This window comes from Sinohyriopsis cumingii, chromosome 6 (assembly GCF_028554795.1).
Source record: "Sinohyriopsis cumingii isolate HCF-2022 chromosome 6, ASM2855479v2, whole genome shotgun sequence".
NCBI classification, from domain to species: Eukaryota; Metazoa; Mollusca; class Bivalvia; order Unionida; family Unionidae; genus Sinohyriopsis; species Sinohyriopsis cumingii.
Genome location: NC_142966.1, coordinates 98,924,238 through 98,940,630, shown reverse-complemented (window position 1 = coordinate 98,940,630; position 16,393 = coordinate 98,924,238).

The window sequence follows — 16,393 nt, the reverse complement described above, 5'->3', positions numbered from 1 at the left end:
ATCGTGTAACGTAAAAAGTACTTTTTGTTGTTTAAGTAGCCAGGGTGGTGTTTCGGAGATAGACGTTTTCTGAATTTCAGAAGGATCTATTTTTGTACTGTCAAGGCTGGATGATATTCTAATGCCAAAGGAAGGTATGGCGTTTGATTTATTTTCATATAAGGTTTTGTGTCTGGGTTGAAAAACAGCCGAAAAAGCAGGATTCAGAGGGTTTGATTTTAATTTGAGAGCATACTGTGCTGAAAGCATTTCTCTACGATGCGATAACGGTGGTTCGTTCGCTTCAGCTAGAAGGCTTTCACAAGGGGATGTTTTAAATGCTCCCAGAGCCAGTCTTATACTCTGATGATGAATTGGATCAAGCATTTTAAAATATGATTTTCTTGCTTAACCATACACAACGCAACAATAGTCCAGTTTGGAGCGAATAAACGTTCTAAATAAATTTAGGATGACTTTTCTATCAGCACCCCAGTCAGTGTGCGCTACTACTTTAATTAGGTTAAGTGCTTTAAAGCATTTATATTTCAAGTTCTTTAGGTGTGGAATAAAAGTCAGTTTTCTGTCAAAGATTATACCTAAAAATTTAGTTTCCTCAACAACTGGAATATGTGTTCCATCCAGCGTGAGTTTAGGTTCATCGTGGTGTCGTCGTAACTGACAGAAATGCATGCATACTGTTTTTGATTTCGACAATTTGAAGCCGTTCGTACTTGCCCAATTTTGTATCTTGTTCATATTTTGCTGCAGTTGTCTTTCAATTGTATGCATGTGCTTTGATCGATGACATATGAGAAAATCATCAACATATAGCGAGCAATCCACATCAGGAGTCAAACACTTGGTGATGCTATTAATTTTGATATTGAATAGTGTCACTAATAAAATACTACCCTGGGGCACACCCATCTCTTGCTCGTGCAGATCTGAAAGAGGAGAGCCCACTCGTACCTTGAATTCTCTGTCTGAGAGAAAGTTGCATACGAAAGAGGGGAGACGGCCTTTAAGACCTAGATCGTGCAGGTCATTTAGTATCCCGTACTTCCATGTCGTGTCATAGGCCTTTTCTAAATCAAAGAAAACCGCCACTAAGTGTTCTTTCTTGATAAATGCATCGCGAATGAATGTTTCTAGTCTAACCAAATGATCGTTGGTGCTCCGGCCATATCGAAAGCCACTTTGGAAAGGAGATATTAAATTGTTAGTTTCTAAGTACCAGACAAGGCGAGAATTGATCATTCGTTCCATTGTTTTGCACACACAGCTTGTGAGTGCAATTGGTCGATAGCTGTTAGGGTCTGCGCTATCTTTACCGGGATTGGGAACTGGTATTACTGTTGCTTCTTTCCAAATGTTTGGTACATTACCAGTAATCCATAAATCACTGAAAATTTCCCGAAGGACTGTTAATGAAGATTCTGGGGGGTGTTTCAAAAACTGGTAATGTATTTCGTCAGGCACAGTGGATGTATCGTGGGCTTTATTCAGAGATTCCATCAGCTCAAACAGTGTAAACGGTTGATTATAACTTTCTGAGTTATTCGATGTGAATTTCAACCGTGTCTTTTCTTTGTGAGTTTTTAATCTTCTGAAGGCTTCTGAATAATTAGACGATGAGGAATTTTTTGAGAAGCTATCAGCAAGTATATTAACTATGTCAGCTTTAAATTGCTATTCTTGTTGTTTAGTTTGAGATGTCGAAAGGAATTGTATTTTCCCTTTCCATGTATTTTTCGGATCGTGTCCCAAACTTTCTTTATAGTGGAACGAGAATTTAGAGTTGAAACTTATTTTTTTCCATGATGATCTTTTACTTTCTTTAATCATGCGGCGGACTTTGGGCCGAACAATGCGGCACTTAGTTAAATGTTTGGGCGTTGGACGATTATTAAAATTTTTCAGTGCTTTTCGACGTTGCCTAATGGTATCTTTACATTCTTTTGTGAACCACGGTTCTGAGGTTCTTTTACTGTTTGGTGAGGACATGGGAATGGATTCTTCTGCATTGTCAATTAAAACAGAAGTAAAATATTGAAAAGGGTTATTGTCGTTTAAAACAGTATCCCTGTTAAGTCTAGTTGTCTAAAGTGTTTCAACTTTGGCCCAGTCGGCCTTCTTTAAATTCCAATGTGGAATTGCCTCGTCAATTGTAACGTCGGTGTTGTTAAGGGAGATTGGAAAGTGATGACTGCTGTGAAGGTCATCAGCGACCTTCCATTCATAGTCCAAAAGCAGCGGTGGGGAACAAATTGTCAAATCGATACTCGTGTATGTACCCGTTCCTGGGCGTAAGTATGTCGGTCATTTGTTGTTATATAGACACAAATCGTGTCTAGAAATGAAATCTTCTACTTTGTGACCTCGGTCTCTTATATGGTTAGATCCCCATAAAACGTTACGGGCATTAAAATCTCCGAGTAAAGCAAATGGTGCGGGAAGTTGTTGAACAAGTATGTCCTAATCGGTTGGTATTACGTTGGTGTTTGGTGGTAAGTAAATAGAACAAAAGGTAATCACTCGATGTAGAGTGACGCTTACAGCAATGGCTTGTAGATTTGTATTGATAGGGATGACGCTATGAGGGACTCTATTGTTCACAACAACAAAAACTCCTCCTGAGGCCCTATCAACATTCTGCGAGTAGGTGTTAAACAGGTTGTAGTTTTTAAGTGTAATGTTATCCGTTTCTTTCAAAAATGTTTCCTGAAAGCATAATACTGCAGGATCATATTCGTTTAAAAGGAGGAGAATATCATTGTAATTTGCTTTAAGTCCTCGACAGTTCCATTGTATGATGCTGTTTTTCATTATAAATTTAAATTAAAGATTGTGGAGGTAGGTTAGACCTTTCGCGGAGGGAATTTGTTTGGTTATTTCTCTGGAGGATGTGCGGGGGTGAATTTTTTGTTTGTATGTCTGGAGCTCCCTTGGGCGCATGGAACAGTTTCTTCTGCATCCATGCTCTCAATGTCTCCAAACCTGTTATAGGGTTTTATGGAGTCATCTGACCCCTTTTGTTGCCTATTTCCATGAGATTTGTTTTTGTTTTTTGGTGATTTCGGTGGTTGGGTATTGTTGAAAATAGGTTGTGTAGATGCCGTGTTTTTCTGTGCTTGGTAATGGGGGTATTAGAGCTTGGTGTTGAATCGGGTAGATCTGTTTGTGTTTGAGCGTCGTTCGTTGTTTTAGGATTGTTCTTCTTTACAGTGTAGAAGGATGGGCCAGGATGGGCTGTTTTGGCCTGTACAAGTTTTTTGGCTTCTGGCTAGGGAATATTAGTTGTGTATTTTACCCTCTGAATTTCCTTCTCCTGTTTCCGGGTAACGCAATCCTTGGAATTGGCGTGGTGCTCCTTTCCACAGTTGACACAATGCGGAGTTGCTCTACAATCAGATTCCTGATGAGTATGGTCTCCGCATCGGCCACATATTTGGCTTTTTGAGCAGCGGTCTTCGTGATGGCCGTATTTTTGACACTTATAGCATAGTAGGGGGTTTGGAATGTATATCTCAGCCTTCACTTGCAAGAAGCCAACTTTGACCACTTTGCATACTGTTAGTTTGTTGAAGGTGAGTATAATCGTGTTGGTGTCCTGCAGGTTGTTATTACGTTTAATACGTATTCTACGTACTGCAGTGACACCTTCATTTTTGATTCCTTCAATGATATCTGTGTCGCTGACTCCAGCCAAGTCGCGACAACGAATTACGCCTTTGGATGTATTGAGTATTCTGTGAGCGAATGAGGTCACTGGAATATCGAAGAATGTTTTCATTTTCTTGATATTTCCAGTCTGACCTCATCGCTCACACTCAACAAGAAGGCAACCCGATTTCATCTTTTTTACGCTCTTTGGTGTACCAGTCAATCCGGTTATAGTTTTCTCGATCACAAACGGAGAGAGTGAGGCAAGCGATTTCGTGGCATCTTTAGATTGTATGACCACGAAGCGTGGAAATGACTCCACACAGCATAATTCGTCGTCAGAGTCAGATAAAGGTTTCGTTCGTTTGTTTTGAGTTTTTTTGGAAATATCCATCTTGCCTTTATTAAAATTCAGCACCCGTGCTCCCAGCCCACCATGGAGCCCAACAAGGGGACACTTTTAAAGTGCCAAGGATACACAGATGCCATACTCAGTTGATAAAATTACCTTTGATTGACCCATGAAGTCGCCAGTTTCTAGGGTCGGTAAAATTACCTCCCGATTGACCCGTTAAGCCATCGCCTTCTAGGAAGTCTTCTAAGACTTATGAAAGGGAAAGATAAAGGAATAGACTATAGGGGCAACGGTGGTATCAAGAGAGATACAAAGAGAAAGATAAAGAAGGTGAGAGAGTAAGTAAAGACTTCCTAGGGCTCGGCGTGACCAGCCGATTTGTCGGAACCGGGCCCATCCCGACCACCCGTCTAAGAGAATTAGAGGCCAAAGTAGTGTATTGCATGGAAAGCCTCTGCGCAACTACCAGGTTTATTTCCTCCCCCAACACGGGACGCAACCCACGGCAGACAGGTTGCCTCTACTTAGTCGCCTTTTACGACACGTAACGAGGCACGTCGGGCCAATTCTACAACGCCGGACCCGCAAGGGGGGCGGAACTCTTTTTGTAATAAGCGGAATGCCTACATGTGAAATATCGTATATGTAATGGGGCACTTGACAAATGGGGGCGGGGGGGGGACTAAATCAGGATATTGAACCACTCGATGCGTTATGAAATTATTTAATATATGATGACAAAATAAAGTGTAATATAAACAAAATATGAACATACTATACACTTTATCTACTCATTAAATCATCCAAACTGTATAAGATATGGCTCAGGCAATCGAATGACAAGATGGAACCTCAACCGAAACGGATAAAGTCAGCAGAATATATTCTTAGGGTTTTGGACAATAGTGATCGTTTGCACAACGATGTAATGTTTAATCGCGTGATCCTGAAAATAATTAAACAGTACACCTATCAATAATTATTACATATACATTTAGAGATGGGGATAAAAATATTGACCATTTGTTTTGTCTCCCTCTAGTTAAACTGAGACTATGCAAATTTAATGCATAATTACTACGGTTAGAAGCAGGAAATTTATTTAAAACGGTATTGCAATCATCGTCCTTCGTCCCCTCAGTTCCATCTTCTCCACTATTGCACCCCTGTTGTGTGCCGACGGCGATCGTTTGTAAGTCAGAGCCCGAACGACAGAGAAGAGATAGTACATCCTATGTAAAACCTGGTTAGACGTTTTGTTTGTCTTTTTGTTTGACTTAACTTTGTAACATTATGTGACAATCAGTGACATTTATTAAAGAGGTTTCCTATTCATAGCTATATCATACAGGTTGTTTTCCATTTTGCCATCACATCTTAGGGCGATTTACGGGAGTTTGATAAAAATGAAAAACATTATGTTGCATTTGGTGGCGATCAGATAATAATATTTAAACACTTAACTAGCCGTTTATGATGCAAAAATGGCCACATTATTGCCTTCAGTTAACAAGAAATATATGTATCCTTAGCATGCAAAAGCATTAACAAGCTAGTTGAATTTAAGAAGCTCAAACCAGACAGAAAATTGCCAGAGACCAGGCTCGGGCGACAACAATTTTACCAGCAAGGAAAAGTCAGCAGTATACGATATTGTGGGACGTATTCAGCTTAATATTTTTGACGAGAACATTGGTCAACAATGGGTTCTCCAGTTTTCTATTGTGTAGTGACTGAAGTACTGATAGGGAGTCGGAGAAGATGATGCTGTTTAAAATACGTTTGTCTTCAATATCTTGCAGAGCATGGTCTATTGCTCTGATTTCGGCTGAAACAATTGATGTGCCATTTGGTAAGCGAACTTGAGTTGTGTGATTTCCACAAACGAAGGTTGCAGCCGCCTTTTCCTTATCCTTTGATCCGTCGGTATAAACTCTTGTGTAGTTTTTAAATCCGGTGAGTAGTTCATGATAAGAGGTGTAGAAGACGGGAGGGGTTGTCTCAGATTTTTTTCCATCGTGTAAAAAATACTTTTGGTTGTTTAAGTAGACAGGGTGGTGTTTCGGAGATGGACGTTTTTTTGAATTTTAGAAAGATCAATATTTGGACTATCAAGGCTGGATGATATTCTAATGCCAAAGGAAGGTATGGCGTTTGGTTTATTTTCGCATAAGATTTTGTATTTGGGTTGAAAAACTCCGATAAAGCAGGGTTCAGAGGGTTTGATTTTAATTTGAGAGCATACTGTGCTGAAAGCATTTCTCTACGATGTGATAAAGGTGGTTCGTTCGCTTCAGCTAGAAGGCTTTCACATGGGGATCTCTTAGATGCTCCCAGAGCGAGTGTTATTCTCTGATGATGAATTGGATCAAGCATTTTAAGATATGATTTTCTTGCTTAACCATACACAACGCAACCATAGTCCGATTCGGAGCGAATAAACGTTCTAAATAAATTTAGGATGACTTTTCTATCAGCAGCCCAGTCAATGTGCACTACTACTTTAAGTAGATCTAGAGATTTTAAGCATTTATATTTCAAGTTCTTTAGGTGTGGAATAAAATCAGTTTTCTGTCAGAGAAAATACCTAAAACTTTGTTTCCTCAACAACTGGAATAGTTGTTCCTTCCAGCGTGAGTTTAGGTTCATTGTGTTTTCCTAACATAAATGCATACATACCGTTTTGGATTTCGACAATTTGAAACCGTTAGTACTGGCCCAATTTTGATCTTTGTTTATATTTTGCTGTTGTCTTTCGATTGTATGCAGGTGCTTTCATCGATAACCTATTAGAAAATCATCCACGTATAGCCTTCAATCCACATCAGGAGCCAAACACTAGACCTAGATTGTGCAGGTCATTTAGTATCCCGTACTTCCATTCCTGTCTTAGGCCTTTTCTAAATCAAAGAAAACCGCTACTAAATGTTCCTTCTTGATAAATGCATCGCGAATAAATGTTTCCAGTCTAACCAGATGAACATTGGTGCTCCGGCCATGTCGAAAGCCACTTTGGGAAGGAGACATTAAATTGTTAGTTACCAAGTACCAGACAAGCCGAGAATTGATCATTCGTTCCATTGTTTTGCAAACACAGCTTGTGAGTGCAATAGGTCGGTAGTTGTTACGATCTTAGCTACCTTTACCTGGTTTTTGAACTGGTATTACTGTTGCTTCTTTCCAAATGTTTGGTACATTACCAGTAAACCATAAATCATTGAAGATTTCCAGAACAACTTTTAATGACGGTCCTGTAAAGTGTTTCAAAAACTGGTAATGTATTTCGTCAGCACAGTGGATGTATCGTGGGCCTTATTCAGAGATTCCGTCAGCTCAAACAGTGTAAACGGTTGATTAGAACTTTCTGAGTTATTTGATGTGAATTTCAACCGTGTCTTTTCTTTGTGAGTTTTTAATCTTCTGAAGGCTTCTGAATAATTAGTTGGTGAGGAATTTTTAGAGAAACTATCAGAAAGTATATTAACTATATCAAGTTTGCAATTGAAATTCTTGTTTTGTTTGAGATGTCGAAAGGAATTGTTTTCCCTTTCCATTTATTTTTCGGATCGTGTCCCAAACCTTCTTGATTGAGGAACGAGAATTTAAAGTTGAAACATATTTTTTCCAAGATGCTGTTTTACTTTCTTTAATCGTGCGGCGTGTGTTGGCCCGAAGAATACGGTACTTTGTTAAATTTTCGGGTGTGGACGATTATTAAATGTTTTCAGTGCTTCTATGCGTTGTCTAATAGCATCTTTACATTCTTTCGTGAACCACGGTTTGGGGGTTCTGTTACAGTTTGGTGAGGACATGGGAATGGATTCTTCTGCAATGTCGATTAAAACAGAAATAAAATATTGAAAAGGATTAATCTCGTTTCAAACGGTATCCCTGTTAAGCCTAGCTTTGCAAAGTGTTTCAAATTTGGCCCAGTCGGCCTTCTTTAAATTCCATTGTGGAATTGCTTCGTCAGTTGTAGCGTCAGTGTTCTTAAGAGAGATTGGAAAGTGATTACTGCTGTGAAGGTCATCAGCGGCCTTCCATTCATAGTCCAGAAGCAGCGACGGGGAACAAATTGTCAAATCGATACTCGTGTATGTACCCGTTCCTGGGTGTAAATATATCGGTGATTTGTTGTTATATAGACACAAATCGTGTCTGGAAATGAAGTCTTCTACTTTGTGGCCTCGTTCACTTATGTCTCGTTCACTTACGTGGTTTGATCATTACAAAATGTTATGGGCATTTAAATCCCCTAGTAAAAGAAATGGTGCGGGAAGTTTTGAACACGTTTGTCTAAATCGTTTGGTACTATATTGGTGTTTGGTGGTAAATAAATAGAACAGAAGGTAGTCACTCGATGTAGAGTGACGCTTACAGCAATGGTTTGCAGAATTGTGCTTAAATGGATAATGCTATGAGGGTCTCTATTGTTCACAACAACAGAAACTCCTCCTGAGGCCCTGTCAACATTTTGGGAGTAGGTGTTAAACATGGATTAGTTTTTAAGTGTAATGTTATCCGTATCTTTCTAGAATGTTTCCTGAGGCATAGAACCGCAGGATAATGTACGTTTAAAAGGAGGAGACTAGCATTTTAATTTGCTTTTAAGTCCCCGACAGTTCCATTGTATGATGGTGTTCTTCATTATAAATGTAAATTGAAGATTGTGGAGCTAGGTTAGACCTTTCGTGGAAGGAATATATGGTTATTTCTCTGGAGGAAGTACGGGGGTGAATTTTCTGTTGATTGGATTGGAGCCACCCTGAGGACATGGAGCAGTTTCGTCTGCATCCATCTCCTCAAAGTCTCCAAACCTGTTGTGTAGCTTTATGGGGTCATTAGAAACCTTTTGCTGCCTATTTGTTACCGACCTTCTTTTGCTGCCTGGTGGTTTTGGTGGTGGAGTATTGCTGAATGTTGTTTGAATCGATATTGAATTTTTCAGAGTTTTGTAATGCGGAATGTTCGAGCTATTAGGAGATTCGGGTGGGTTTGTTTGATTTTGGGCGTCTTTCGTTGCTTTTTTATTGTTTTTAACAACATTTGAGAAGGACGGGCCAGGGAGGAATGTTCAAACTTCTTGGAACATCAGGAAACAATTACTTTTTCTCACATAGTAGTTTTTCAGTTCACTCTATTATTGTGGTGTAGATGTGAATGTCTCTGTCCTTGTATAATAATTCGGAATTTCGACGACTTACTTAAACCAAAATCACTTTACCAAATTGCGTTCATTCATATTCTCACTAGATTGGACTTGTACAACCAAACTAAGTGAATTATTAACTGTGCTATCTCGACCAAAATACTCCTGTATCATATTTATATCGCAACGTTGTTTCTCTTTCTGCTTTCCAGACGTGTTAATCGTGTATTTTATAGCATTTGCTTTTTTAACTTCCAGAAGGACCTAAACATTTATCACGTAGAGGATTTTGAGACATGGGCAAGAGAGCTCGAACTCGTTCAACCGGCTGAAGATTCCATTTATTTGCATTTCTGCCATCCTCCTGCTGCTCCGGGGTTGTAGAATTGGCCCGACGTGCCTCACTATGTGTCGTAAGAGTCGACAAAGTAGAGGCAACCTGTTTGCCGTGGGTTGCGACCCGTGTCGGGGGAGGAAAGGATCCTGGTAGTTGAGCAGGCGCTTTCCAATTCAATACACTACTTTGGCCTTTTTCTAGACGGGTAGTTGGGATGGGCCCGGTCTCGACAAATCGGCTGCTTAAGTCAAGCCCTAGGAGGTCTTAATTTACTTAATCACTTTCTCTTTTTTCTCCATGTATTATCTCTCTTAATACCATCGTTGCCTCTACTCTTCACCCTTTTATTTTTCCTTTCTCCTACTCTCAGAAGACTTCATAGAAGGCAGTGGCTCAACGGGTCAATCGGGAGGTAATCTTACCTACTGAGTATACCACCTGTGTATCCCTGGCTCTTGAAAAGTGTCCCCTTGTTGGACTCCGCGGCGGGTGGGCGAGCACGGGTGGTAAAACAAGTAAAAAAAAATATTAATATGGAAAATAAAAAAACAAACTCTGATGATGAACCATGTGGCGAGGATTCCTTTCCTCCCTTCATGGTCATCCAGTCAAAAGATGAAACCGAATCCCTAGCCGCACTATCGCCATTTATAGTCAAAAAGACTATACTTGTGTTAGTTGGCAATCACAACAGCATCAAAAAACTGAAATCAGGTTGCCTACTTGTAGAATGCGAACGGAAAGCACATGCTGAAAATATCCACAGAATTAAAACTTTTCATGATATTCCAGTAAGCTGTTTCGCCCACGCTTTACTTAACACGTCAAAAGGCGTCATTCGTTACTGTGACTTGGCTGGAGTCAGCGACAAAGAAATCGTTGAGGGAATGAAAAATGAAGGTGTTACTGCAGCCCGTAGAATTCTTATCAAACAAAGCAATTTTCTGCAGGACACAACACCATTATACTCACCTTCAACAAACTAACAGTACCTAAAGTGATCAAAGATGGGTTCCCACAAGTTAAGGTTGAGATATACATACCAAATCCACTCCGATGCTACAAATGTCAAAAATACGGCCATTATGAAGACCGATGTTCTAGAAGCCAAACATGTGGCCGATGCTGAGACCCTTCTTATCGGGAATCTGAGTTCAAAGCCACTCCGCATTGCGTAAACCGCGGAAAGGACCACCATGCTAATTCAAAGGAATGTGACTACTGGAAACAGGAGAAGGAAATACAGAGGATTAAATTCAAATGATATTTGGGGCTGTTGGAGTATTGAAGGAAGAGAATAAAAGTATTGTGGATCATCCAGTGTTCCATGTTTCTAAAAATTTAAGCAAATGCCAAACAAATTATTCCACGATCGAGATGGAAAGTTTGGCTTTGATAGTGGCTTTGGAACATTTTCAAGTGAATATTAGTTCAGCTCCCTTTCCATTTATTGTATCAAGTAATCACAACCTTTACTTCCATTAACAAAATGAAAAACGAAAATTAGAAATTGTTGAGATTTAGGTAGAAGTCGTATGAATGCAAAATGAATGTGTGTCATTCTTCTGCCATCGTTGTGTAATTATGATTATTACAGTATCTTATAGATACTTGATTAATATGTGAAAGAAAACTTTATTTTGTAAATCTTTCTTGTTCGTTATGATGGAAGGTTTTATGTGTGTTTATTTGTATCGTGTGTCCTGGACCTTTGTCCGTGACAGACAGTAGAGTTTTCGCTACCTAACTATTATCATGTAATGTCTTCCTGATTCTAGTCATGAATATAAGTGATAAACTAGATGCTTGCTAAAATTTTAAGTTCAGGGCCTAATCGTTCTTAAGAGTTAGTGAGAATGTGTATTTGTTTTGCCGGAAAATCTAATGCATCATAGGTCAGGTGATAGTTTGCATATTAGCAGGTTAGGACAACAAATGTTCATTACTGTTTAGAAACAGTCTTTGTGAATCGATGATAAGATATTTTTAATTGTGTTCGGACATAATTTGTGAGCATCCATTTATTTAAATTATTTATTGGAATTACTGTGTGCTTATTGCCTTTTTGGACTAAAACCTTATTTGGAGTAAGGTAAGTGTATTCAAAGACATTTTGGATCATATAATACTGATACAGTAAGACTATTGGTACATCAACACATTCAAGACTTCGAAATTCATTAGAAGCATTCTATGCTTTTGGATATGTGATAGAACATTTTTGATCATTTGCTATATAATTGACAATACTGTGTCTTTTGATATTTCACTTTGTATGATAAGATAATAAATCGCTTGTTTAATATTACTAAACGTTCTGGTTCTGCTTTTTCTGTTACTTTGTTTAAGACCATGAAGTCGTATCAACACAGAATAATTGTTCTGCTATACATCCGATGGTAATTAATATTCATCACAACTAGAGGTTTTACATGATGAGATACTTGCACTGGATATAACAATGCCAATAACATCATCATAACACATGGGGTTAATCTGAGGTAAGCTCCACATAGTTTCAGGGTTAGGATGTCCATTGTTGGATTTCCTTCCAGCAACAAGGTTTGGAACTTTTCAGTTCTTAAATATCACTACAAAGCAAACTATTTGAAACTGTGCCTGCACCTTATTGTTTCAATTAGCAGTTCAGTCCCTGTCACCAGTGAGATTCGGATGGCCGTCGAGTATTTAATCTAATGCCGTTTTCTAATCTATTCCAAAAATAGGTCTGCAGTGAAAGTGTTTTTGTACGGTGAATCAGTTTTAGTGAGGTCCGTAAGCATCGAGAGGTTATTCGCAACCTCGTCACATATCCTTTGAATCTTTACTTGGAGACCATTGATCTAACAGCGACCCGTGTTACGGCATCAATTGATCTCTAGGGTTTTCTGATCCCATTGTTGCAATTAGCGCATGATCTGGCAGCGCTCCTATATCGGTCTCGACTGGGATCTCTTTTCTTGGTGGGGCAAGATTTTTCGTACTTCAGTAGAGATCGGTTTCTTTGTAAAGTCTTACACTTGGAGGAAATTAAAACCCCATGTCATTTTAAAATAGCTGATGCTAAAACTCTTTCTGGTTTGGTTTTCATTGTTAAAATCCAATAAGTGTGCTCTCTTGCTTAGTCTTAAACGTTGGATTGATTTTTATCCTTTCAAACACAGTCCTTTGCGATACCATCGAAATCTGCTTGGCAATGATCTAGCCTCCCCCGTTGATTCAACATGATTCCACAAGATTGGCACTTTGCTGTCGCCAGCATAAGCAGGTATTTCCCTTGGCAGTTCTTCTGTTTTATAAACTTCGATGTTTTAGGTGTCGTTGTAAACGTTTTCGTCGTACAAATATTTCAAAGGGAGTAAAATTCTTTCATTTCATACAGAAAGCCGTATTATGCATGCATTGTCTTGTTGGAACGGTATCAGCAGATTTTGTAGCTATGCTAGCTCTTGAAGAAAGGACACACTAACTACAGTGTTATTGCCTATCATCATTGAGAGAGCTGAATCATATCTTAGCATGGCAAGAAGTTCAACCTATTCCCGCCTCTGTGTTCGATAGAAAGTGGGCCCGCTGCACCATTGTTGCGTCTAATGACCCAAACAACATACACTAAATTAGCATCTGTTTATCAATATCCAACCCTCTTTGAGAGTGTTATCATTGTGCCCAAAACCGTTAGGATTGTATATACAGTTCAGGCATTCGCAAAATGCATTACCGTAAGAATCTTTGTCATGATATCGTTATAAAAATCACTGCAACGCTCAAATATTATATAGCTGAGTCCATTGACGACGATGATATATGGCGTGTCTACAAGGATCTTTGGCTCACTTAAAAAAAGAGAAGACACAACAATGAAAGCATACATCAACACAGCCGCTCTACCAGTCTTCGTGGCCATGCCGTGGTTGCCGAGCAGCTCAACGTGTCTTTCGCGAAAGCATTTGGAAACAGCCTCGTTTGTTTGTTAGGTGCCTCTCGAATACTGGATATTAAATCATCACAAGGCCTTCTACAAGTACGGACATTCAGACAGCATCATTATGGAGCTGACATTTAACGACTATAGGCACGTAATACTGAGCACTTACAAGCTGTGACATACGCTTAATTTTGCTGGAATTTGACCCAGTTACTCACCCAGACCTCACGCACATGTTCAGGAAAATGGTAATCCTGTATTCACGAGTTCTGCTTAAAATTAAGCGATATAGTGTGGAAGATCAACCTCAATATGTCCACGAATATCACAAAGGCGAGAGGTTTCGTGGCGGAACATAGTACATGGGAATGAGGAGACCTCCCCCAAGATTGTGTTACGAATCTATTGTCTACAAGTATGTAACCAAAAGGAGCAAACCCTACAGGCTTAACAAAATAAAAAAATACTTTATTTCAGTATAATCCAATGTTTAAATTCAAAATACACTTATCGTATTGTGAATTAAATCCGAAATAATCCCGAAAGTCGTATCACATGTCCAAAAGATTAGAATGTCCCAAATGTATTCCAATAGTCTTGATTATCTTGATGAAAGTCTTTGAATGAGTCCTCAATAATCCCAATGTACTATTTTAGTTCAAAACGAAAATGCCCATGAACAATTTAAACTGAACGTAAAAATCTAAATAAATCATTTCTCACAAATTATAACTGAAGATAACTTTAACCTCTAATCCCAAATATTGACTTTAAACATGATTGAATAATTTGATTATTCCATCCTTTATATAGAGATTGTCACCTGTATTTTCTAGAAAACATCAATAGCACGTAGACAAGGATGTGAACATAACGTTTTGTAAGCAACATTACAAAAACCAGGTAGGTACAAACCTCAGCTATGACAAACGTCAGTGAGGCCAAAACTCTACCCCAGTCACAGAAAAAGATCAAGCACACCATATAAATTAAACATAGATAACACATTCTCTTGTAATAAAAAGGATTTATACAATAAAGCTTCCTTTAACACATTAGTCTGTATACATATTATAAAATAATGACTGAAATTACAAAGGAAGACGCCTCATGAATGCCTCAAAATGTGCAAAAAGTATAGTACTTATATACACGTTAAAGGGTGTCAGCAATCACATTATATTTTCCTAATACCAATATTGTATTCCTGCATCATCAAACTGAAACTGAACAATATCTGATTTCGGGTTTTCACCTTGACAATACAATGAAAATTGTTTTGATCGTTGATTACAAACATACGCTTCAAAATGTTATTAAGCCAGTTTCAACGTTATGCCTTCTAGATTGCAGAAAGATTTTGCAGGTGTTTCCTTAGTTTGGTTTTCAAGAAAATAGCAGACTGGATGACCCACACCATTTTTGTCTTATTCAATCAATACTTCACCAGCCTCAACATCACTTGCTTCAACATACATTATTAATAAACTGACTGAAATTTGGAGCCTACGTAAATGTTGCATCTTTAAATATGGGCTTTAATTTGTCAAAATATTTCTGATAGTTGTAAGACCAATCACACTTGGATTTCATATTCAACAAATTCGTCAGAGACTGGGCAAGTAGGGAGAAAGTTGAACAAAATTTTCGAAAATGTCCAGCCATGCACAAAAATCGTATCAGTTGCTTTTATTCGAGTAGACATAGGAAGTTCAGCGACAGCTTTGATCTTAACTTCTACTCCACGTTCTAAATATGTAACACAAGAACGGTAAAACTCACGTTAACCTAAATTAATTATCTGACTTGCGTCATTGAGTTGATGGTTTCCAAGAGATCTTTCCATGCATCGCTGTAGATGATAACGTCAACGATATAAGCCAGATGGTATCATGTTCATTAAAGGCTAAAATTTAACTGGAGAACAATTCATACTAAATGACATCATTTTATATTGATAAAGTGCATCAAATGTCAATATTTCCTCTGCTGTTTACGTGAGCAGAATTAGCCAGAATCTTATCAAACGGTCAAATGTGGTGATATATTTTGCATTGCCAATTTTGTCAATTCAGTCATCAATTTTTGGCATTGGATATGAATCCGTTCTGTGCCACTTTAGACTTTTATTTAGTCAATACACACGGGAAATGTATTTTCTAGTTCAGTCACAAGAATATAAGGTGAATACCAGTTACCTTTACCTGGTTGAAGACAATCATTCTCCAGTAAATATTGAACGTCTTTTATCAAACATTCCTGCTAAAGATGCTCCATCCTGTAAGGATTCTGTTTCATAGATGTAGAATCTACAATCTCAACGTCATATTAAATTTTCTTTGTTTTGTGTGGGATCATCAAGACACAAGTGCTCACATTCATATCATAGCTATATAAATTCATTATTTTCTGATGGTTTTACGTGTGAAAATGTATGGTCGAGGTTGTCTAGTATTTCTTAATTCCAAAGATTGGTTTGGTGAAAGTTATTCCTGTCAAACTGTATTCTATCGTTTACATCTTCACTGTGTGGACAGGTTGAACAAAAATGTATTGCTCTCACTACCAAAATACTCTTTTTACATATTTAAGTGACAAATTATTTGTATTTCCACCTACCAGAAGTGTTATTGATATAATGAAAGTCATTTACTTTCTTTTCGATTGATTTAGGAAAATAATTGTTAGCTCGAAGGGGATTTTGAGGTATGGTCAAGTGAGCCAGAACTCTATCACCAGAGTGAAAACTCCTCTTCTGTTTCTTTCTTTTATACATAATTTTCATTTTTGACTCAGAAGAGAGACTTTTAGTTTTTGCTCACCCCAACCTTAGGTTTTATATTTGAAATCAGAGACATAATGAAGCAGATTCGTATTGGATTTTTCACTTGAAAGAAGATTCTTTTTAAATAACTTCCAAAAATCTAGGTCAAAAGAACTAAAACCTAATGAATCTTTAACTGATTACCTAACTGCAAA